Here is a 17,461-nt window from a genome sequence, read left to right on the forward strand (position 1 = left end):
CTTGTGTACCTCTTAGTTCCATCTAGTGTTCTTAATACAAAAGCTCACTTGTTTTTATACCACATACATGACATAACTATTCTATGTAGACGTGACAGGAAAGAAACCATTTTCAGAGGTAGCTGGACACACTTAAATAATAATCTGTATGAAGAAGGTAAAGCATGGAAAAACACCGCTGTTGTACTGTGTGAAGGAAACAAAACCAAAGAAGTCAGAAGACTTCTGGTGCTGCAAGGCCACTCCAGTCTCCACAGTGTGCTGACAGAGATTAGAATGGAGGACATGCTGCTAAGGCTGTTGTTTCTGTGTAAAGATCTTCAAAAAAAAAAAAATGGTCATGGCCTTAGCCTTAACCCAGCGATTATTTTTTTCTCTTGAGTAAGTCAGAGGAGATTCCTTCTCTCTGGCTGATATGATAGTTTCAGTGAATAAATAAATAAATAAATAAATAAAGCTTTAGTTAAGCTTAAATATATCTGAAATGGTATTTAAACTTTATTATAAGAAGAATATGAAACAAACTAGAGTTACCATTCAAGATTCTCTTATTTAAAGTATGTTCAAATGGGTAAGAAAACATATATGAATGAAAACAGGAGAATGGTATCTCAACAAATAGCCTAACGATAGGAGTTCCATCCCCAGAACCTCCATGGGTAGAATGAAAGAACCAACTCCAGGAAGTTGTCACCTGCTGACACATGTATAAATTCAGATAGACTGTGGTAGTAAGCCACCATCTCATCAGAGAAGGAAAGTGACACAGGTTCCCGCCCTAACCAAGAAGCTAACTGCAATTGAGATCTGCTTGCAAAAGAAAAATTAGTTTTCGCCCATGGAGTCTCACTGGCTATATAAAGGACACTTATAGGGAGGCCACATGCCCATCACTAGTAGATGGCAACTTAAATAATAATCTGTATGAAGAAGGTAAAGCAGGGAAAAACACCACTGTTGTACTGTGTGAAAGAAACAAAACCAAAGAAGTCAGATGGTAACTTAATGATATTGTGGACTTTTCCTCTCAAATTGCTTTATTTGAGCACTTTCTTTCTTTCTCCTCCCTCCCCTCCCTCCCTCCCTCCCTCCCCTCCTCCCTCCCTCCCTCCTTCCTTCCTTCCTTCCTTTTCTTCCTTTCCTTTTTAAAGCAATGCTAATCTGAATGTCCTGTGCTGCCATCCTGAGCCATGATGCCATCTGAGCCAAAGCTGCTGCCAAGAACCATGTATGAGTTCCTGATTTTGCTGTGCCTGTCATCTGTGTTGATGTCTGTGCCTCCTATTACTACAGGCCACCATAGGAGCCATATCTGTTGAAATTGCAGGACCATGCTGAGCTGAAGCTGCCCTTGGCTGGATACTGCAGCAAAAGAGTTGGCCCCTGGTCACAGGAGCACTGTCTTCCATCCAACTCTGGAAACATGGCCCCACCTCTCACCATAGCCTGGGAAATCTGGCCCTGATGGGATGGTAGAAGAGCTGGCTCCACGACTCCCCTGAGTGGGTTGCCCCTACTTAGCAGGACTGAAAAGTTTCTGCACCCCGATAAACCTCTCCGCTGATGCAACAATCCAAATCAGACCAAATCAAACCAAATTAGAAAAAGTCCACTTTTAATGGATACAACTCTCCTGGATGGCTTTCCGGCTCTCCAGAGAGTAGACGGGAAAGAGAGACAGAAAACCACATGTCTATTTTCTGGGAGGCAGTTCAAATAAATACCCTATAGGAAAGGTCTTAAGCATCTCTGAGGGAGGAGTCATCATTTGGCTGGATATCTCCCTCCAAACCCTGCTACATCTCCTTCCCATCTCCTCTCTGGGGGTGGGGGGTGGGGCTGGAAAGCCATCCGGGAGCGGTGTATCCATTAAACGTAGGCTTTTACTAATTCGGTTTGATTTCGTCTGACTTAGATTGCTGCATCGGCGGAGAGACTTATCGGGTGAAAAACTTTTCAGTCCACATCCAGGGCCTTGAGTTGCCCCCCAATAGCTACCCCATCTGCATCTGCTGGAGCTCATCGAGGAACTGGTTCTGGGAAATGGTAACCCCAGGATCTCCAGGATTTCGGGCAACCACGGGATATCTGAGCAGAGTTTTGGTGAGGGTCCAGTGATGATGGTGTATCAAAAACCAGAGGCCTTGAACCAGACCAATGACTCATTGCAATGAACATTTGCTTGTAAGGCTGATTCACTGCTAGGTTCCACACTCAGAGGCTACACAACGAACCCCAAGAGATCGGGAGGTGAAACATCCAACACGACCCCTCGCTCAGAAAGATGGAGGAATGAGGTGGTTTGTTTTGCTCAGGTTTGGTTTGATTTTAACTTTTTAAAATTTTTCTTTTGGGAGGACACTACAAGGATGAGGGCCAGATATCGGGGTACTAGGGAATGAGCAGAATTGGGGTGCATGATGTGAAATTCCCAAATAATCAATAAAGAAATATTTTAAAAAGAATCTAGCCACTGTAAATGAAACTCTTCAAGAATATATGGAATCTATATAGAAAATTTTCATAATTCTTATAAATCAAGAACAATATGACTTAGTGGTATTATTCTAAATTGTAGTTTTTCAGTGATGGGTACATAATCTGCTAATTTAAATTTAAATCATTGCTAGGAAACACTTCAAAAGTATTAATTTGAGCTTCCTTCCTCTATAAACTCTAACTTTTTCTAGAACTTTTCAGTGCTTCACCACACTGTGTGTGTGTGTGTGTGTGTGTGTGTGTGTGTGTGTGTGTGTGTGTGTGTAGGTGTTTGTGGATTGGAGCTGTTAAGACTGTCATCAGATGAGGGCAGCAGAAAATGAAGACAGGTGGAGAGATTTGGCAGTGTGAGCTTTCTTAGCTGTCTGGAACATGGTCTAATAATGGGAACCTGTAAAGTCATTTTGAGCATGTAATAGTGTGTAGTGCTTTCAATAGCCAGGTGTGTGACAAAGTAGGATCAAAGTCCTGTGGTTCCTAGAATTAATATATACCAACTCTGGACTGCCTCCAGAGTTGCTATTAAATAAGAATGCAGTGAAATTACTGTTCTGAAATTTATTGTCACTTGTAGCTAAATCTATTTCAGATAGATAAATATATTTTTGAGGTTTTCTTTTTTGTCACTAAGCAAAATGATTAATATATGTGTTTTATACATATATGTTATATATTAATTTTGCAAAAAGTAAAAACCAGCAAAAGTATATGTGGATTCTGCTAACACATAGTGATGCCATTAGTAAGTACTGCAAATTAATCATAAATTAGCTATTTTAAAAGCCATTTATCTGTGCATAGTCCTCAACTTCCTATTATGGAACAGTATGTTAAGGTATAAGACCCTGTTGTTGAAAGGTAACATTTTCTTTCCTTTAAGTGTGTGAGCATTTTCAGCAAACTGAGCAATAGCTGAAGCTCCAAGCCAGTGAGAACCTTGCCCAAAGAGCCTTATACTAACAGTGTTCAAGCATAAAGTGAGGAATAAGTCAAGCTATCAACTCTGGAGGGGATGAAGCTTATTTCATATGTTTTTATATGGATATCTTTAAACAACTTACTTCCAAGGCAATATAGGACTGCAGCTCTAGGCAATGGTTTGTTTTGGGGGGGTTGTTAAAACTGTACATGAAAGTTCAGACCCAGCCAGACAGCTGGTTGGTGAGAAAGCTATGCTAAGGGTCAGACTGCAAACCCAAGTTGGATTAAACAATGAGTGGAGGAGATGGTAGGCAGACTGGTTCAGTAATACAGACTAGTGGGAAAGTTACTGCAGCAAACATCACAGGCACAGATAAAAACAAACATAAGACAAACCTGTCCAGGCTCTTGCAAGGAAGTGCTAAGTTCTCTCCCCAGCCCCCAACATGATCTAAGAAGCAGGTTCAGGGTGAGATCTAGACTCTCTAAGGTTACCCTGTAGGCAGGCCTATGATGGGCCACACATTGCTTTTTTCTGCTGAGTAGTACTCCATTGTACAAATGTATCACATTTTCTCTACCCATGCTTCAGTTGAGGGGCATCTAGGTTGCTTCCAGATTCTGGCTATTACAAACAATGCTGCTATGAACATGATTGAACATATGTCCTTGTTGTATGAACGTGCATTATTTGGGTATATGCCCAAGAGATGAATTGATGGATCATGAGGTAGAATGATTCCCATTTTTCTGAGCAACCTCCATACTGATTTCCAAAGCGGTCTTACAAGTTTGCACTCCCACCAGCAATGAAGGAGTGTTCCTTTTTCTCCACATCCTCTCCAGCATAGATTGCCATTGGTGTCTTTGATTTTAGCCATTCTGGCCAGTGTAAGATGGTATCTCAGAGTTGTTTTGAGTTGCATTTCTCTGATGGCCAAGGATTTTGAGCACTTTCTTAAGTGTCTTTCAGCCATTTCAGTTTCCTCTGTTGAGAATTCTCTATTTAGTTCTGCACTCCACAGATGATATGATCGTCTACATAAGTGACCTGAAAAACTCTACCAGGGATCTCCTACAGCTGATAAACACCTTCAGCAAAGTAGCAGGATACAGAATTAACTCAAAAAAATCAGCAGCCCTACTATATACAGATGAGAAATGCAATGAGAAAGAAATCAGAGAAGCATCACCCTTCACAATATTCACAAACAACATAAAATACCTTGGGGTAACCCTAACCAAAAACGTGAAAGACATGCACAGTAAGAACTTTGAGTCTTTAAAGAAAGAAATTAAAGAAGATACCAGAAAATGGAAAGATCTCCCATGCTCTTGGATAGGTAGAATAACATAGTAAAAATGGTAATCTTGCCCAAAGTAATCTACATATTCAACGCGATCCCCATCAAAATACCAACACAGTTTTTCACAGACATTGAAAGAACAATACTCAACTTTATATAGAAAAATAAAAAACCCAGGATAGCCAAAACAACTCTTTACAATAAAGGATTCTGGAGGCATCACCATCCCTGACTTCAAGCTCTACTATAGAGCCATAGTTCTGAAAACAGCTTGGTATTGGTACAAGAATAGACAGACAGACCAATGGAATCGAATTGAAGACCCAGATATTAACCCACACACCTACGAACACCTTAGTTTTGACAAAAAGCAGTCATCAAAAGCCTCCCAACCAAAAAAAGCCCAGGGCCAGATGGCTTCACTGCAGAATTCTACCAGAAATTCAAACAAGAGCTGATACCAGTACTCCTCAAACTGTTCCGCACAATAGAAGCAGATGGGATATTGCCAAACTCTTTCTACGAGGCTACAATCACTTTGATACCAAGCCACACAAAGATATGACTAAGAAAGAGAACTACAGACTGATATCCCTCATGAACATCGATGCTAAAATACTCAATAAAATTTTGGTGAATCGAATCCAAGAACATATCAGAAAAATCATCCACCATGATCAAGTAGGCTTCATCCCAGGGATGCAAGGATGGTTCAACATACGAAAATCCATCAATGTAATCCACCATATAAACAAACTGAAAAAGAAAAACCACATGATCATCTCACTAGATGCTGAAAAAGCCTTTGACAAAATCCAACATCCCTTCATGATAAAGATCTTGGAGAGAACAGGAATAACAGGAACATATCTAAACATGATAAACTCAATATACACCAAACCAACAGCCAACATCAAAGTAAATGGAGAGAAACTCAAAGCGTTTCCTCTAAAATCAGGAACAAGACAAGGCTGTCCACTCTCTCCATATGTCTTCAATATTGTACTTGAAGTTCTAGCTAGAGCCATAAGACAAGAAAAGGGGATCAAAGGGATACAAATTGGAAAGGAAGAAGTCAAACTTTCACTATTTGCAGATGACATGATAGTCTACATTAGTAATCAAAAAACTCTACCATGGAACTCCTACAGCTGATAAACACCTTCAGCAAGGTAGCTGGATACAAAATTAACTCAAAAAAATCAGTAGCCCTTCTATACACAGATGATAAATCCAATGAGAAAGAAATCATGGAAACATCACTTTTCACAATATCCACAAGCAACATAAAATATCTTGGGGTAACACTAACCAATAAAGTGAAAGACCTGTGCAATAAGAACTTTGAGACTTTAAAGAAAGAAATTAAAGAAGATACCAGAAAATGGAAAGATCTCCCATGCTCTTGGATAGGTAGAATTAACATAGTAAAAATGGCAATCCTCAAAAGCAATTTACAGATTCAATGCAATCCCCATCAAAATCCCAACACAGTTCTTCACAAACCTTGAAAGGACAATACTCAACTTTATATGAAAAAAAAAAAAAAAACAGGATAGCCAAAACAACTCTTTACAATAAAGGATCTTCTGGAGGCATCACCATCCCTGACTTCAAGCTCTATTATAGAGCCATAGTTCTAAAAACAGCTTGGTATTGGCACAAAAATAGACAAATGGAATCGAATTGAAAACCCTGATATTAACCCACACACCTATGAACACCTTATTTTTGACAAAGATGCTAAATCTATACAATAGAAGAAAGATAGCATCTTCAACAAATGGTGCTGGCACAACTGAATTAAGACATGCAGAAGATTGCAAATAGATCCTATCTGTCACCATGCACAAAATATAAGTGCAAATGCATCAAAGATCTCAACATAAATCCAGCCACACTGAATCTTCTAGAAGATAAAGTGGGAGATAGCCTTGAATTAATCGGTATAGGAGACCACTTCCTGAACATTACACCAGTAGCACAGACATTGAGATCTGCAATTAATAAATGGGACCTCCTGAAACTGAGAAGCTTCTGTAAGGCAAAGGACACAGTCAGTAAGACAAAACGACAGCCCACAGGATGGGAAAAGATCATCACCAACTCCACATCTGACAGAGGACTGATTTCCAAAATATACAAGGAACTCAAGAAGCTAGCCACGAAAATACCAGACTATATATTTTAAGAATGTCTTAACTTCAAAATAGAAGTTAAAAAATATGTTGTATTGGAGGAGATGTTATGCCTTTATTTACACAGGAAACAAAAAGTTAGATTCTCTTCAAAATTAATAAAGATCAGACTTGATTGGAGAGACCTAATGAAAATCTTGGCTACAGACATGAAGAAGAAATCAAGAAAGACAAAGGACAGGTGACATATACATTATCCCTCAACATGGGAACAACTGAGACTGGATGAAACATGATAAATTTTGTTGGCTGCAGAGTCCTCATGACTTATTATTACACACCATCCTTTCATATTGATGGATAGAGACTTATATTATAGTTTGGATATGTAGTCCAAATAGACCTGTAAAGTTGACAGATGCCTTTTACCTGCTCAAACATAAAAAAACAACACACACACACACAAAAATCTTCAACAGATTGGTGCACACTGCACATTCCATACTTGTATAAGTAGATGTATAAGTTATCTATAAAAGTTTATGTATTTTCAGAAAGAGGAACCAAAAAACCAGTAAAGACTAGTAGCCCAAGTGTTTCAGCCTCTCAGAATGCCTCTGTTGAAGTTTCCTCAAAATTCTGCATCTAGAAAAGCTTCGAAGCTGCTAGTTGAGATGGGCCAGCCTCTCATCTTATCCAGCAAGATTTCAGATAAGCTCTACAGTTTTCCCATCACATAGAGACTAAACAAAAATAATACAGCTACTTTTCCCAGGACTTGACCATTACCCCAATTTTCTCAAAGACCCTAAAGATGTCATCACCTCCAGATAACAGGAAGCAATCCAGAAACACTATGACCACATTCCCAAGAGGTGGATGGGGGAAATTTGGTAATTCAGTGGATATGGAAGTTTGTCATCATTTAGGGGGGCTGATTGCAAGTTGTTATTGGTAATTGTCAAAAAAAAAATCTGAACAAAGGAGTTTAGATTCAGGGATAGCTTTCTGAAGGGAAAAGGATACAGTATAGAAGTGATAGGATAAAAGGACAGATGCTGAATCTGTTTTTAGAATAAAGAGCAACTAACTACTAGTCACAAATATTTTATATTTGTATGGATTTTTTATATTGATACAAATTTAAGCGTATTTTGTTACAACATACTGTGTGTGATGTGTGTGTGTTGCGCGCGTGTGTGTGTGTGTGTGTGTGTGTGTGTGTGTGTGTTTCTACATTGTTTAAAGTATTGTACCTATGCAGCTCATTTGAAAATATAATAAAAAATGTTAGTCCTTGAAACTATTTAGGATAAAGAAAGGCAGGTTAGCAGTTAGTCATCTACAACAATCAAATGTATAGTCATGTTAGGTATGGTTTCAAGGTCAAACACAGAAATATTTAAATATGTAGATGGTCTTCAAAGACTTACAGAATATGGCAATTAAGATGTTTTTATGACATAAGGCCTTTCCTTGACAGTGAGACATGCCTGCTCCTGGCAGCATCAATTTACTTCAAAAAACAATGATGGGTACCAAAGAACCTCCACATGGTGTTTATTTTTAAAGTTGCAAAGCTAGTCATTTGGGTAAAAAACTACACTGGCTTCAACTGTTGACAGTATGCTGTCTAAACTGGACAAGCAGGACACAAAAGAAAGTAATTGCCAAAATTTGCCAAGATCAGGTAAGACAGTCCTGCAAAATTTCTGCTTCACAGAAAGTCTGTCAGATATACTAGTCCTATAGGCCAAACATGGATGCCCTAACATTGTAGAGGAACCTTGGGGTGACTGTACAGGAACCTGGATGTTTCTGTCATTTCTTAGTTTTGGAAGTTGCTTGCTCTACACTTTCTGTTTACTCAGGTAATATTTTATCATTCTTGGATCTCTGGAGATTGAAGACTAGATTGCATGAAGTTTTCCTTGTTACCAAATTCAGAAACAAACAAATAAACAAAAAAACCACTTACATGAGAAATACAAAGTTCATAAGATTGAGAAAACATAAAAGCTTAAGTTGTTTACCTAAGAAGACTTTTTATGTATAAAAATATAGTTTTAGGGTCATGAGTGGCTTGTCCAGTGTGTGTGCCCGGCCACCTGGTCATCATGGAGGAGGTCTCGGCACAAGAGCTGGACAATGAGGAGCATCTCAAGGAAAAGAAGGAACTGCAAGCCAAAATGAAGGAATGAAGAACGCTGTTTCCAAAAATGACAAAAAGAGAAAGAAAGAACTCATTGAAGATGTAGCTAAATTGGAGCAAGAAATGGAGTGAAAACACAGAGAAGAAATGAAGCAACTGAAACTGACTTTGAAGGAGAGTAAGATAGATTGTGTTGCTATTAACATTTCAGACTTGGTACTTGAGAACTAACCACATCAGATTTCAAAAGCACAAAAGAGATGGGGGAAAAATCTGCACTGGAAAAGGAGCAGGAAGAAAAGATAGCTGAGGCTGAAACTGAGAACTTATCTAGAGCCAGACATGTAGAGAGTGAAAAACTTGCTCAGATATTGGCAGCCAGAGAATTGGAAATTAATCATATTCTGTCTGATGGTCATTTTATATATGGATCACTTGAAGATCTGCTAATCCAACAGTTCTGTGCTCTGACTGCTGAGTACATGCAGAGTCATTCTGAAGACTTCCTGCCATTTTTAACTAACCCCAACATAGGACACATGTGTACTCCAGAATACTTTGTAAAATACTGTGGTGATATTGTAAACACAGTGGCATGGGGAGGTCAGCTTGGGCTAAGAGCTCTGTCTCACATTTTACAAACACTTACCGAGATACTACAAGCAGATGCTCCTCCTGTTGGAGTTGGTGAGTAGTATCTAAAGAATCCTTTAAAACTAGTGTACATGAGGCATGCATATGGCTTGGGAAACATTATAATTCTGTCACATGGTGAAGTTGGCTACTGAAAATTGCAGCTAGTTTACAAAATCTTGCACTATGTTTTATAGAATGTGCTAATCTCTGTATTACTACCAAGTGCTAGATTGTTGTAAATGCTACTGAAAAACACAGCTACCTTAAGTCAGGTTTATGAATATGCTTGCTAACAGGGTTTTGAGAAATACATTGGATTAACTTGAACCAGTGCCCTCTTAGTGGGATTCCTAGAACTTAAAGTCTAAAGTGGAGAATATTATCCTAAGATGTTACACGTCTCACTAATGACTTCTAGTTATCCTGGACAGTCAGATTTTGAATAAATTTTGTTTTAAATTTTGTCTCCACAACTTTATATTCCCAAACTAAGAATTTTGATGTATTTTCTTTTACGTACGGAGACTCCGTCTCTGTCATGGTAGGAACATACTATAGTGTTAGCACATTTATTATAAAAATGAGCACGATCACAGTAACTTTGGTATTACTAGGATCAGCAAGGTGAAACTTGTTATGCGGCACATTTCTGCAGCTAAGGAGAAACTACTTTTAGGAAGTTTTGAATACTTACATCAGAATCAGTTATGTTGGAAGAAATGAGACAGAATCGGTGGTAAATAGCTGTTCATTGTGCCCGTTTTCAACCTATTTAACAAATTGAAGATTGTCCTTTTCTGTGTACAGCTTTGAAAAGACGGACATCCCCATTGCTGTTTTTTCAACTTGAGGCTGGAGTTACTATGTATCTTTATTCTCTTAACAACTGAGAAGTTTCACATTTTTCTGCATTGTCTCCAACACTTTTCAGTGGCTTTGTTTTCTCTAAAGTCCTTTTCCTTTTCCAGTGGCTTCTCATTGCTCACCTGTTCAAGGCAGTGCTTTAGGCATGCAAAAGGGGCCATGGCCACATTCTTCCTAAGTCTCCCCCTTTCCTGTTTGTCCTAACAGGGTCTCTGCTTGTGCTCACTTTCTAGGATCCTAGCTCAGTCTCATTTAATTTAAAAACTGATTTATCATAAAAAAATATCCATGTTTGAAAAGCTTTGCGAATATCCCTTCATTAAATTTTACTTTGAAACATTTCGGAGAAAAAATGAAAAGAAAATACTTTTCTCAACCTAAAAATTCTTAGCCTTTGATTAATAGGAAAAAATATGTATGTAAAATTGAAGGCCACTGTTGAGGAGCCTGCTGAAAATCAGTACAGACTGTTTTTCTGGGGAATGATTTCTGTAACTTGGATTTCAAATCACTTCTAATTGTTCTTTGTAAGAGAGTTGCACCCACACGCACATGTGTGTCTGCTATGCTTGTGTAGCAAGGTACCATGGGATGGGGGCACACCTCTAGCAGAGCACTTGTTTATCACGCAGGAGGCTTGAGGTTCACTTTCTAGCACTAACAAACATAACAAATTCACGAAAATGAAGCTTTTTGGTATGACCTAATTTTTTCCCAAATGAGAAATATAATAAGATTGAGCATCATGTTTATAATATTTGAGCTTGTGATCCACATAGTCCATGCATTTGTTTATGAGTACAAATAATGGGCTTATAGTGTTAAACCTAGGTAACCCTAGGTGGCAAGGTGGCAGAGACTGTGGTCAGCAGAGCAAGTCAGAACCTTTGAGATTATTCCAGCAGACTGAAACATCATCTGCCTCCTATATAGTGTGTTCTAAAGGGTGCCTGCTTTGTAACTTCTGATCTTTCTTTTTTTTCCCTCTCTGAAATTTACAAAAGAATGAAGTAGTAAAATGAATGCTTTGAGTTTATTTTGAAGTAATGTTATGTTCATGTTAAAATATCACATTGAGGATTAACAAAACAAAATATGGAACTTAGTTACTGCAAATTACATTTCCAACAAAGATACTCTAACTCATTGATGTTTTGTTGTTTTGACAAGAATTTAAATGTACTTCATTACGTATTTCTGCTTTTTGTGTATGTTTTATTTTAAAATGGCCAGTGTATTTATGAGTAAAGTGAATGGCCAACTTTTACCATTTTAGCTTTAAATGAAAAAAATGTCTTTTAAGAATGCAGATGTTAATTAAAAACAACATATGTGAATTAAATTTGCTGCTGCTGTTGCTGGTGGTCTAATGAGAATCCCATGAGCTTTCTTTAGTCCTGATTGGAAAATATGTACATCAAAATTCCGGAATTTGTCTTCAGCCAAGAATTTTATCCACTTACATATGTTTATGGCCTGGAAAAAGTAAAACAAAGAATGTATACTATTTCGAGCAAGATAGCTTTGCTCATATTATCTGATGTTTGCAGAAAGCATAAATGATAAAGGAGTTGGATAAAAAATAGATAGTTTTATTTCTATATAGTTGTATATTTAGATAGTTGTATATTTAGATGATAATACAAGTTATGATAGAAACTTTGGACTCACTAACATAGGATAGACAATACAGTAGTTTCTCCTAATTTGCCAAATACAACTGGACTGGACATTATGAATGTAATTCTTACCTAATAATTGTTCTTGTTGTATAATTGTTCTTATGTTTTACTATGTTAGAGTTAAAACCTCTACTTTTAGACAAAAGCAGGAAATGTGGTGGGATGTTCGAACACTGTTTGAAGACATATTCCTGTTATTGGTTTAATAAAGAGCTGAATAGCTAAAGGCTAGGCAGGATGACTTTTGGGAAAAGAGAGAAAGTAGGAGGAGTTAATTGGGTGTAGAGGAGACGCCAATGAGATGTAGAGGGAATCAGACAAACAGAATGAAAGAAAGGTAAATGGCCACATGGTTAAACATAGATAAATAAAAATATGAGTTTATTTAAGTTATAAGGACTAGTAAGAAACAAGCCTAAGCTATAGGCTAAGCTGTCCTAATTAATAAGAAGTCTCCATGTAATTTTTTGACAGCAAACTGGTGGACCAAAGAAAAGTCAATGGCAATCTTCAAAAATTAAGGAAGAACCAGTTCAAAGATATCAGTAATTTCTTTAAACCTTTAAAAATCTTCTGACATGCTCCATCTGCTGTTTGCAGTTGTCTGCTTAAGTGCCCACATTCCTGCTCTGTCTCTGTTTCCCAGGCTTGTATGCTTTGGGAGCATCAGAACTGACACTTGTTTACTTATAGCTGTGTCCCCAGTGCCCCACACTATCACAGTAATAGATCAGTGCTTATGTGTTCACTTAAAACACAAGCTTGTGACAGAAGCCAGTGAAAACCCCCTCTCCAGGAAACACCAAGGAACTTGTAGATGTCGTTTTTTTAAAATAGTAAATATGATTAAGATGCATTAATATAATTGTATTTTAATAGTAAATGAAATATCACTGCAAATACTTATGTGTGTTGTAGTTCTGAGCCAGTAATAAAAAAAAATAAATGTAGGCAAATACAAGCTTAGACCATGTTCCTGGGGAACTTATAGTCTAGTAGAAGAAACATTGGTGTGTGTGTGTGTGTGTGTGTGTGTGTGTGTGTGTGTGTGTGTGTGCTTTCAAATAACAACAAAATGTATATATGTAAATAATAGATAAGCTGACTGAGGTAAGTGTTCTGAAATAGAAATGCATCATACTTTAGAATGTGTAATTGAGTCACCAAGGTGGGTGGGGGAATGTTTGGTGATTTTTAAGACGGGTGAACTCAATATTAGTCAGGCAAAAACTGTGGGTGGGAGCATGATTCCCGACAAAAAGATGAGCAGATGCAAACATTTTGACCAAAAGAGTGCAATGAATTTCCAGAACTGAAAGTGCACATAGAAACTGTAACAGAGTGGGCAAAAGGTGAGGAAAAGACTGATGAATTGGATATCTAGAGATAATTGATTTAACCACTGATCAACCAATCAGAAACTATTAAAGGATTTTTAGTTGGAGAATTACAGTTGTGTTTTCAATTGTTTAATTAATACCTAATTTTTATAAAAGATGGAATTTAGGTGCAGAAACAAGTCTCAGAATTATTGTTCTAATGAAATTAAAGGAAAATCATCCTTGAAAAAGATGAACCCATTGGGGGTAAAGACACCTGGATGATTTAAGACCAGTGAGAGGAAAAACTGACACCTGGGTCATCACCTGAACATCAAAAGGGGACAGATATGTGGGAAAAGTGGTTTCCTTGATTCTGCTTTAAGTACTATAAGGACAAAAATTTGATTGGGAAGCTTGAAAACAAGTAGGAATTGTGGTCCAGTTTGGATATACTCAGTTCACAAAGTAAGACGCAGCATCCCAGCAAGGAGGCCTGTGGACAGTTGGGTCACTGGGTGAAGTTCCAGGCTACCTTTGCTTATAAGGTGTGGCAATGGGAAGCTGCTGAGTTCTTTGAAGGTAAGAAAGTCTTTAAAGGAGAGATTGTGTTCTGCTCTGTTTTTCTCAAAGCATAGAAACCTACAGTCATAAAATGAATAAACACCAGAGACTTAATTGAAGCATAGTAACTGCAGCTTAAATATTCTATGATTGAACACAGAAGACGAGTGTTCTCATTACAATCTCCCACACCCTCCCAAATGTTAACAGTGTAAGGTGATAACTATGTTAGTAGTTGATTATAATCATTTCATGGTATATACATACATCAACCATTACTTTTAATCCTTAAATATGTTTTCTTTGTCAATAATCTCTCAGTAAAGTTGGAAAAATATTATTGACAAAGTTAAAAGGTTAAAAAGCATCAAAAAGAAGATGAAAGGATAAAAAGAAAACATTGTAGATGTTACACTCACATGCTATTCTTCTTATATACTTAACTCTAGGGCAACTCATCACCCTAAGCTTTATAAACAGACGAGAAATACAAGTGACGATGAATTAGAAAAAGAGACAGGCTGAGAAAGGAGTGCAAGGCTTTCTAGATCTTTTGCTAACCTTGCTTTGGGGGATATCTACATTATATAGATATCTCTGAAAATCTTCTCTCAAAGCACATCTTTCCCCCCACGTCTTGCACATTAACATTTTTCTTTCTTTCTCCTAGGTCTCTACTTCCAAAAATGGAAAATTAACAGACATTAGGACATTGTAAATTCTACTGACATGGAAATAAGCTACACTATTTTTTTTCAAAGCTTTAGTGGTAACAAACTAAGAAAACTTTCAGATTGTTGTAGTAATGAATTTTGCAATAATATAAATGTCAGGAGAGCTTTAATAGATGTTACACAGGTCTACAATGGCAATTTAAATATTCCTAGGTGTGTGAATATTTTCAAATTGATTAGAAAAGAGAAAAAATTCATAAAAAAAGATTGATATAGGAGATTGTCTCAAGTGAATAGATTTTCTAGGACTTATTTTTGTTAAAAAAAACTACTGCAGATTATGAAGAAAATTGTAATCTCAAACCATGAAGTAAATACATGAATTGAATTTTCCTGGATTGCATTTAGCAGAGCCTCAGTACTTAAAACTGAAAGCAAATATTGTCTCAAATATGTCAGGGATACTTTTCATTGCAGTAAATATAAATATTATCCTACATAATCGTTCTCATGGAGCTTTATAATATGTATCAATATCCAAAGTGTCTAAACTAACATAGTGTGAAGTAGAATATGCGGCATCTATGTACTCCACACTCTTTTCAAACTTTAAACACATTGTTTTCTCTGAACTGATTTCAAGTGTTACGTGAAAGACCAGTTTGAGTAAAATACAACTGTAATTGAGCAGTTATTTCCTGGGGAATGTCATGGATTAGAGGTGCTATGATTTTTCATGCTCATTTATGAATGCTCAGCTTTCACAATTGAGAATTATTATTCAAACTATCTTATTAAGGTACCATCATTATTTTTTACAGATTCTTACTTTATCACCCAACAGAACATGAACATTTCCTATTAGAATGACTCTTTGAACAAACAAAGAAAACTATTAAACAATGTTCATACACATTCTCCTCTATATTCTAGAGACATTTAATTACATTTTATCATTTCTTGGAGTCTTTTTTCAAAAAAATCTCTATTTGTTCTTTTGTGATGACTTTTTATTAATTTTTTTAAGTTAGAAATAAGCTTGTTTTACATGCCAATCCCAGTTTCCTCTCCTTCCCATCCTCCCCTGACCTCACCAATCCTCATCCCATCTCCTTTCTGAGATTGTGATTACTTTTAATGGTTTATTTTCTCAGTGATATTTTTTAGTTGTACTGAGGTATGATTGACATAAGTGTACATATTTAGAGAGCAAAATATCATAGTTGATATGTGTATACACTGTGAAAATAGAGGTTATGCTTTATATATTCTCATGATTACATTTAGATTTATGTCATATAAAACTCAGATTTGAAAACTTTAGAGTACATTTCAAAAGCTATAAACTATATGAAAAGAAAAATATAAAAATTCTTCCTTTCACCTCATTGCAACATGCTACCCATGTTGGTTTCTCTCAGCTAAAAAGAAATCATAAAATGGAAACCTTTTGTTAATGAAGTAACAGTGTTAGTGTTATGAAACTTTATAATGATTTTCAGATGACAAATTCACATTCAAGCAATGAGTAGACTATCTTGATTGTTAACTAAGAATGTTTGCAGGAATTGCTATGCTTTTCCCCTTCAAGGTTACAACATCGACCATTCATGTGAAATACCAGATTGGACAACATACCCTTTCATAAATTAAATTGTATTTGTCTCATCAAGAAAATACCTTTACTTATAAGCAAACAAAAATATAATTCTCCTCGACCTGAATATTTGGCTAGTGTTCCAGTTCCTAGAAATATTTCTCTCTCTTTCTCTCTATGTCTCTGTCTCTGTCTCTGTCTCTGTCTCTGTCTCTCTCTCTCTCTCTCTCTCTCTCTCTCTCTCTCTGGGTGTGTGTGTGTGTGTGTGTGTGTGTGTGTGTGTGTGTGTGTGTACTGAAAAACCACTGATTTTTAGGAAGACCAAATGACACTAGTAACACACAGAATGAGAAGGTTGGATTTAGGAATTTATGCAGACCAATTATGTGTATAATATGTAACAACTAAAGAAAAAGAGGCCAGGAATTTGAAAGAGAGTAAGAGGGTACATGGAAAGGGTTGGAGGTAGACCAAGGAAAGTGAAAACTATGTAATTATCATAATTTCACAAGAAAAAAAATCAAGTTTCCCATTTTAATTTTTAAAATCAATCTGCAAATAGGAAAATACAAATTTTTTATTTTTAAAACACTCTTACTTTACATTCTAATTCCTGTTCCCTCTCCCTACTGATGTCCTAATCCCTCTGCACTTTCTTCCTACCCCACCCCTCATCCGTTCCTTAGAGAGGGTAAAGCTTTCCATGGGAAGTCAACAAAGTCTGTCACATCGCTTGAGCCAGGACCAAGGCTTTCTTACCTGTATCTGGGCTGAACAAGGTGTCTCTCCACAGGGAATGGGCTCCAAAAGCCAGTTCATGCCCTAAGGATAAATACTGGTTCCCTGCTAGTGGCCCCACAAACTGCCGAAGTCACCCAACTGTTACCCATATTCAGAGGACCTAGGTAGGTTTTTGCAGGTTCCTCAGCTGTCCAGTTTGGAGTCAGTGAGCTCTCACTTGCTCAGGTAAGCTGTTTCTGTGGGTTTCGACAACATGGTCTCGACTCCTTTGCTCATCACTCCTTCCTCTCTATGACTGACTCCAAGAAGTTCAGCCGAGTGTTTGGCTGTGGATCTCTGCATCTGTTTCCATCAGTTATTGGATGAA

The 17,461-nt window shown here is 37.2% G+C and overlaps 1 pseudogene; it reads left to right on the forward strand.

The window, feature by feature from the left end:
- The first annotated feature begins 8,967 nt into the window (after positions 1-8,967).
- Positions 8,968-9,818, forward strand: LOC100765058 (annotated as a pseudogene).
- The last annotated feature ends 7,643 nt before the right edge of the window (positions 9,819-17,461 follow it).

Source organism: Cricetulus griseus (assembly GCF_003668045.3).
Source record: "Cricetulus griseus strain 17A/GY chromosome 1 unlocalized genomic scaffold, alternate assembly CriGri-PICRH-1.0 chr1_0, whole genome shotgun sequence".
Classification (NCBI taxonomy): domain Eukaryota; kingdom Metazoa; phylum Chordata; class Mammalia; order Rodentia; family Cricetidae; genus Cricetulus; species Cricetulus griseus.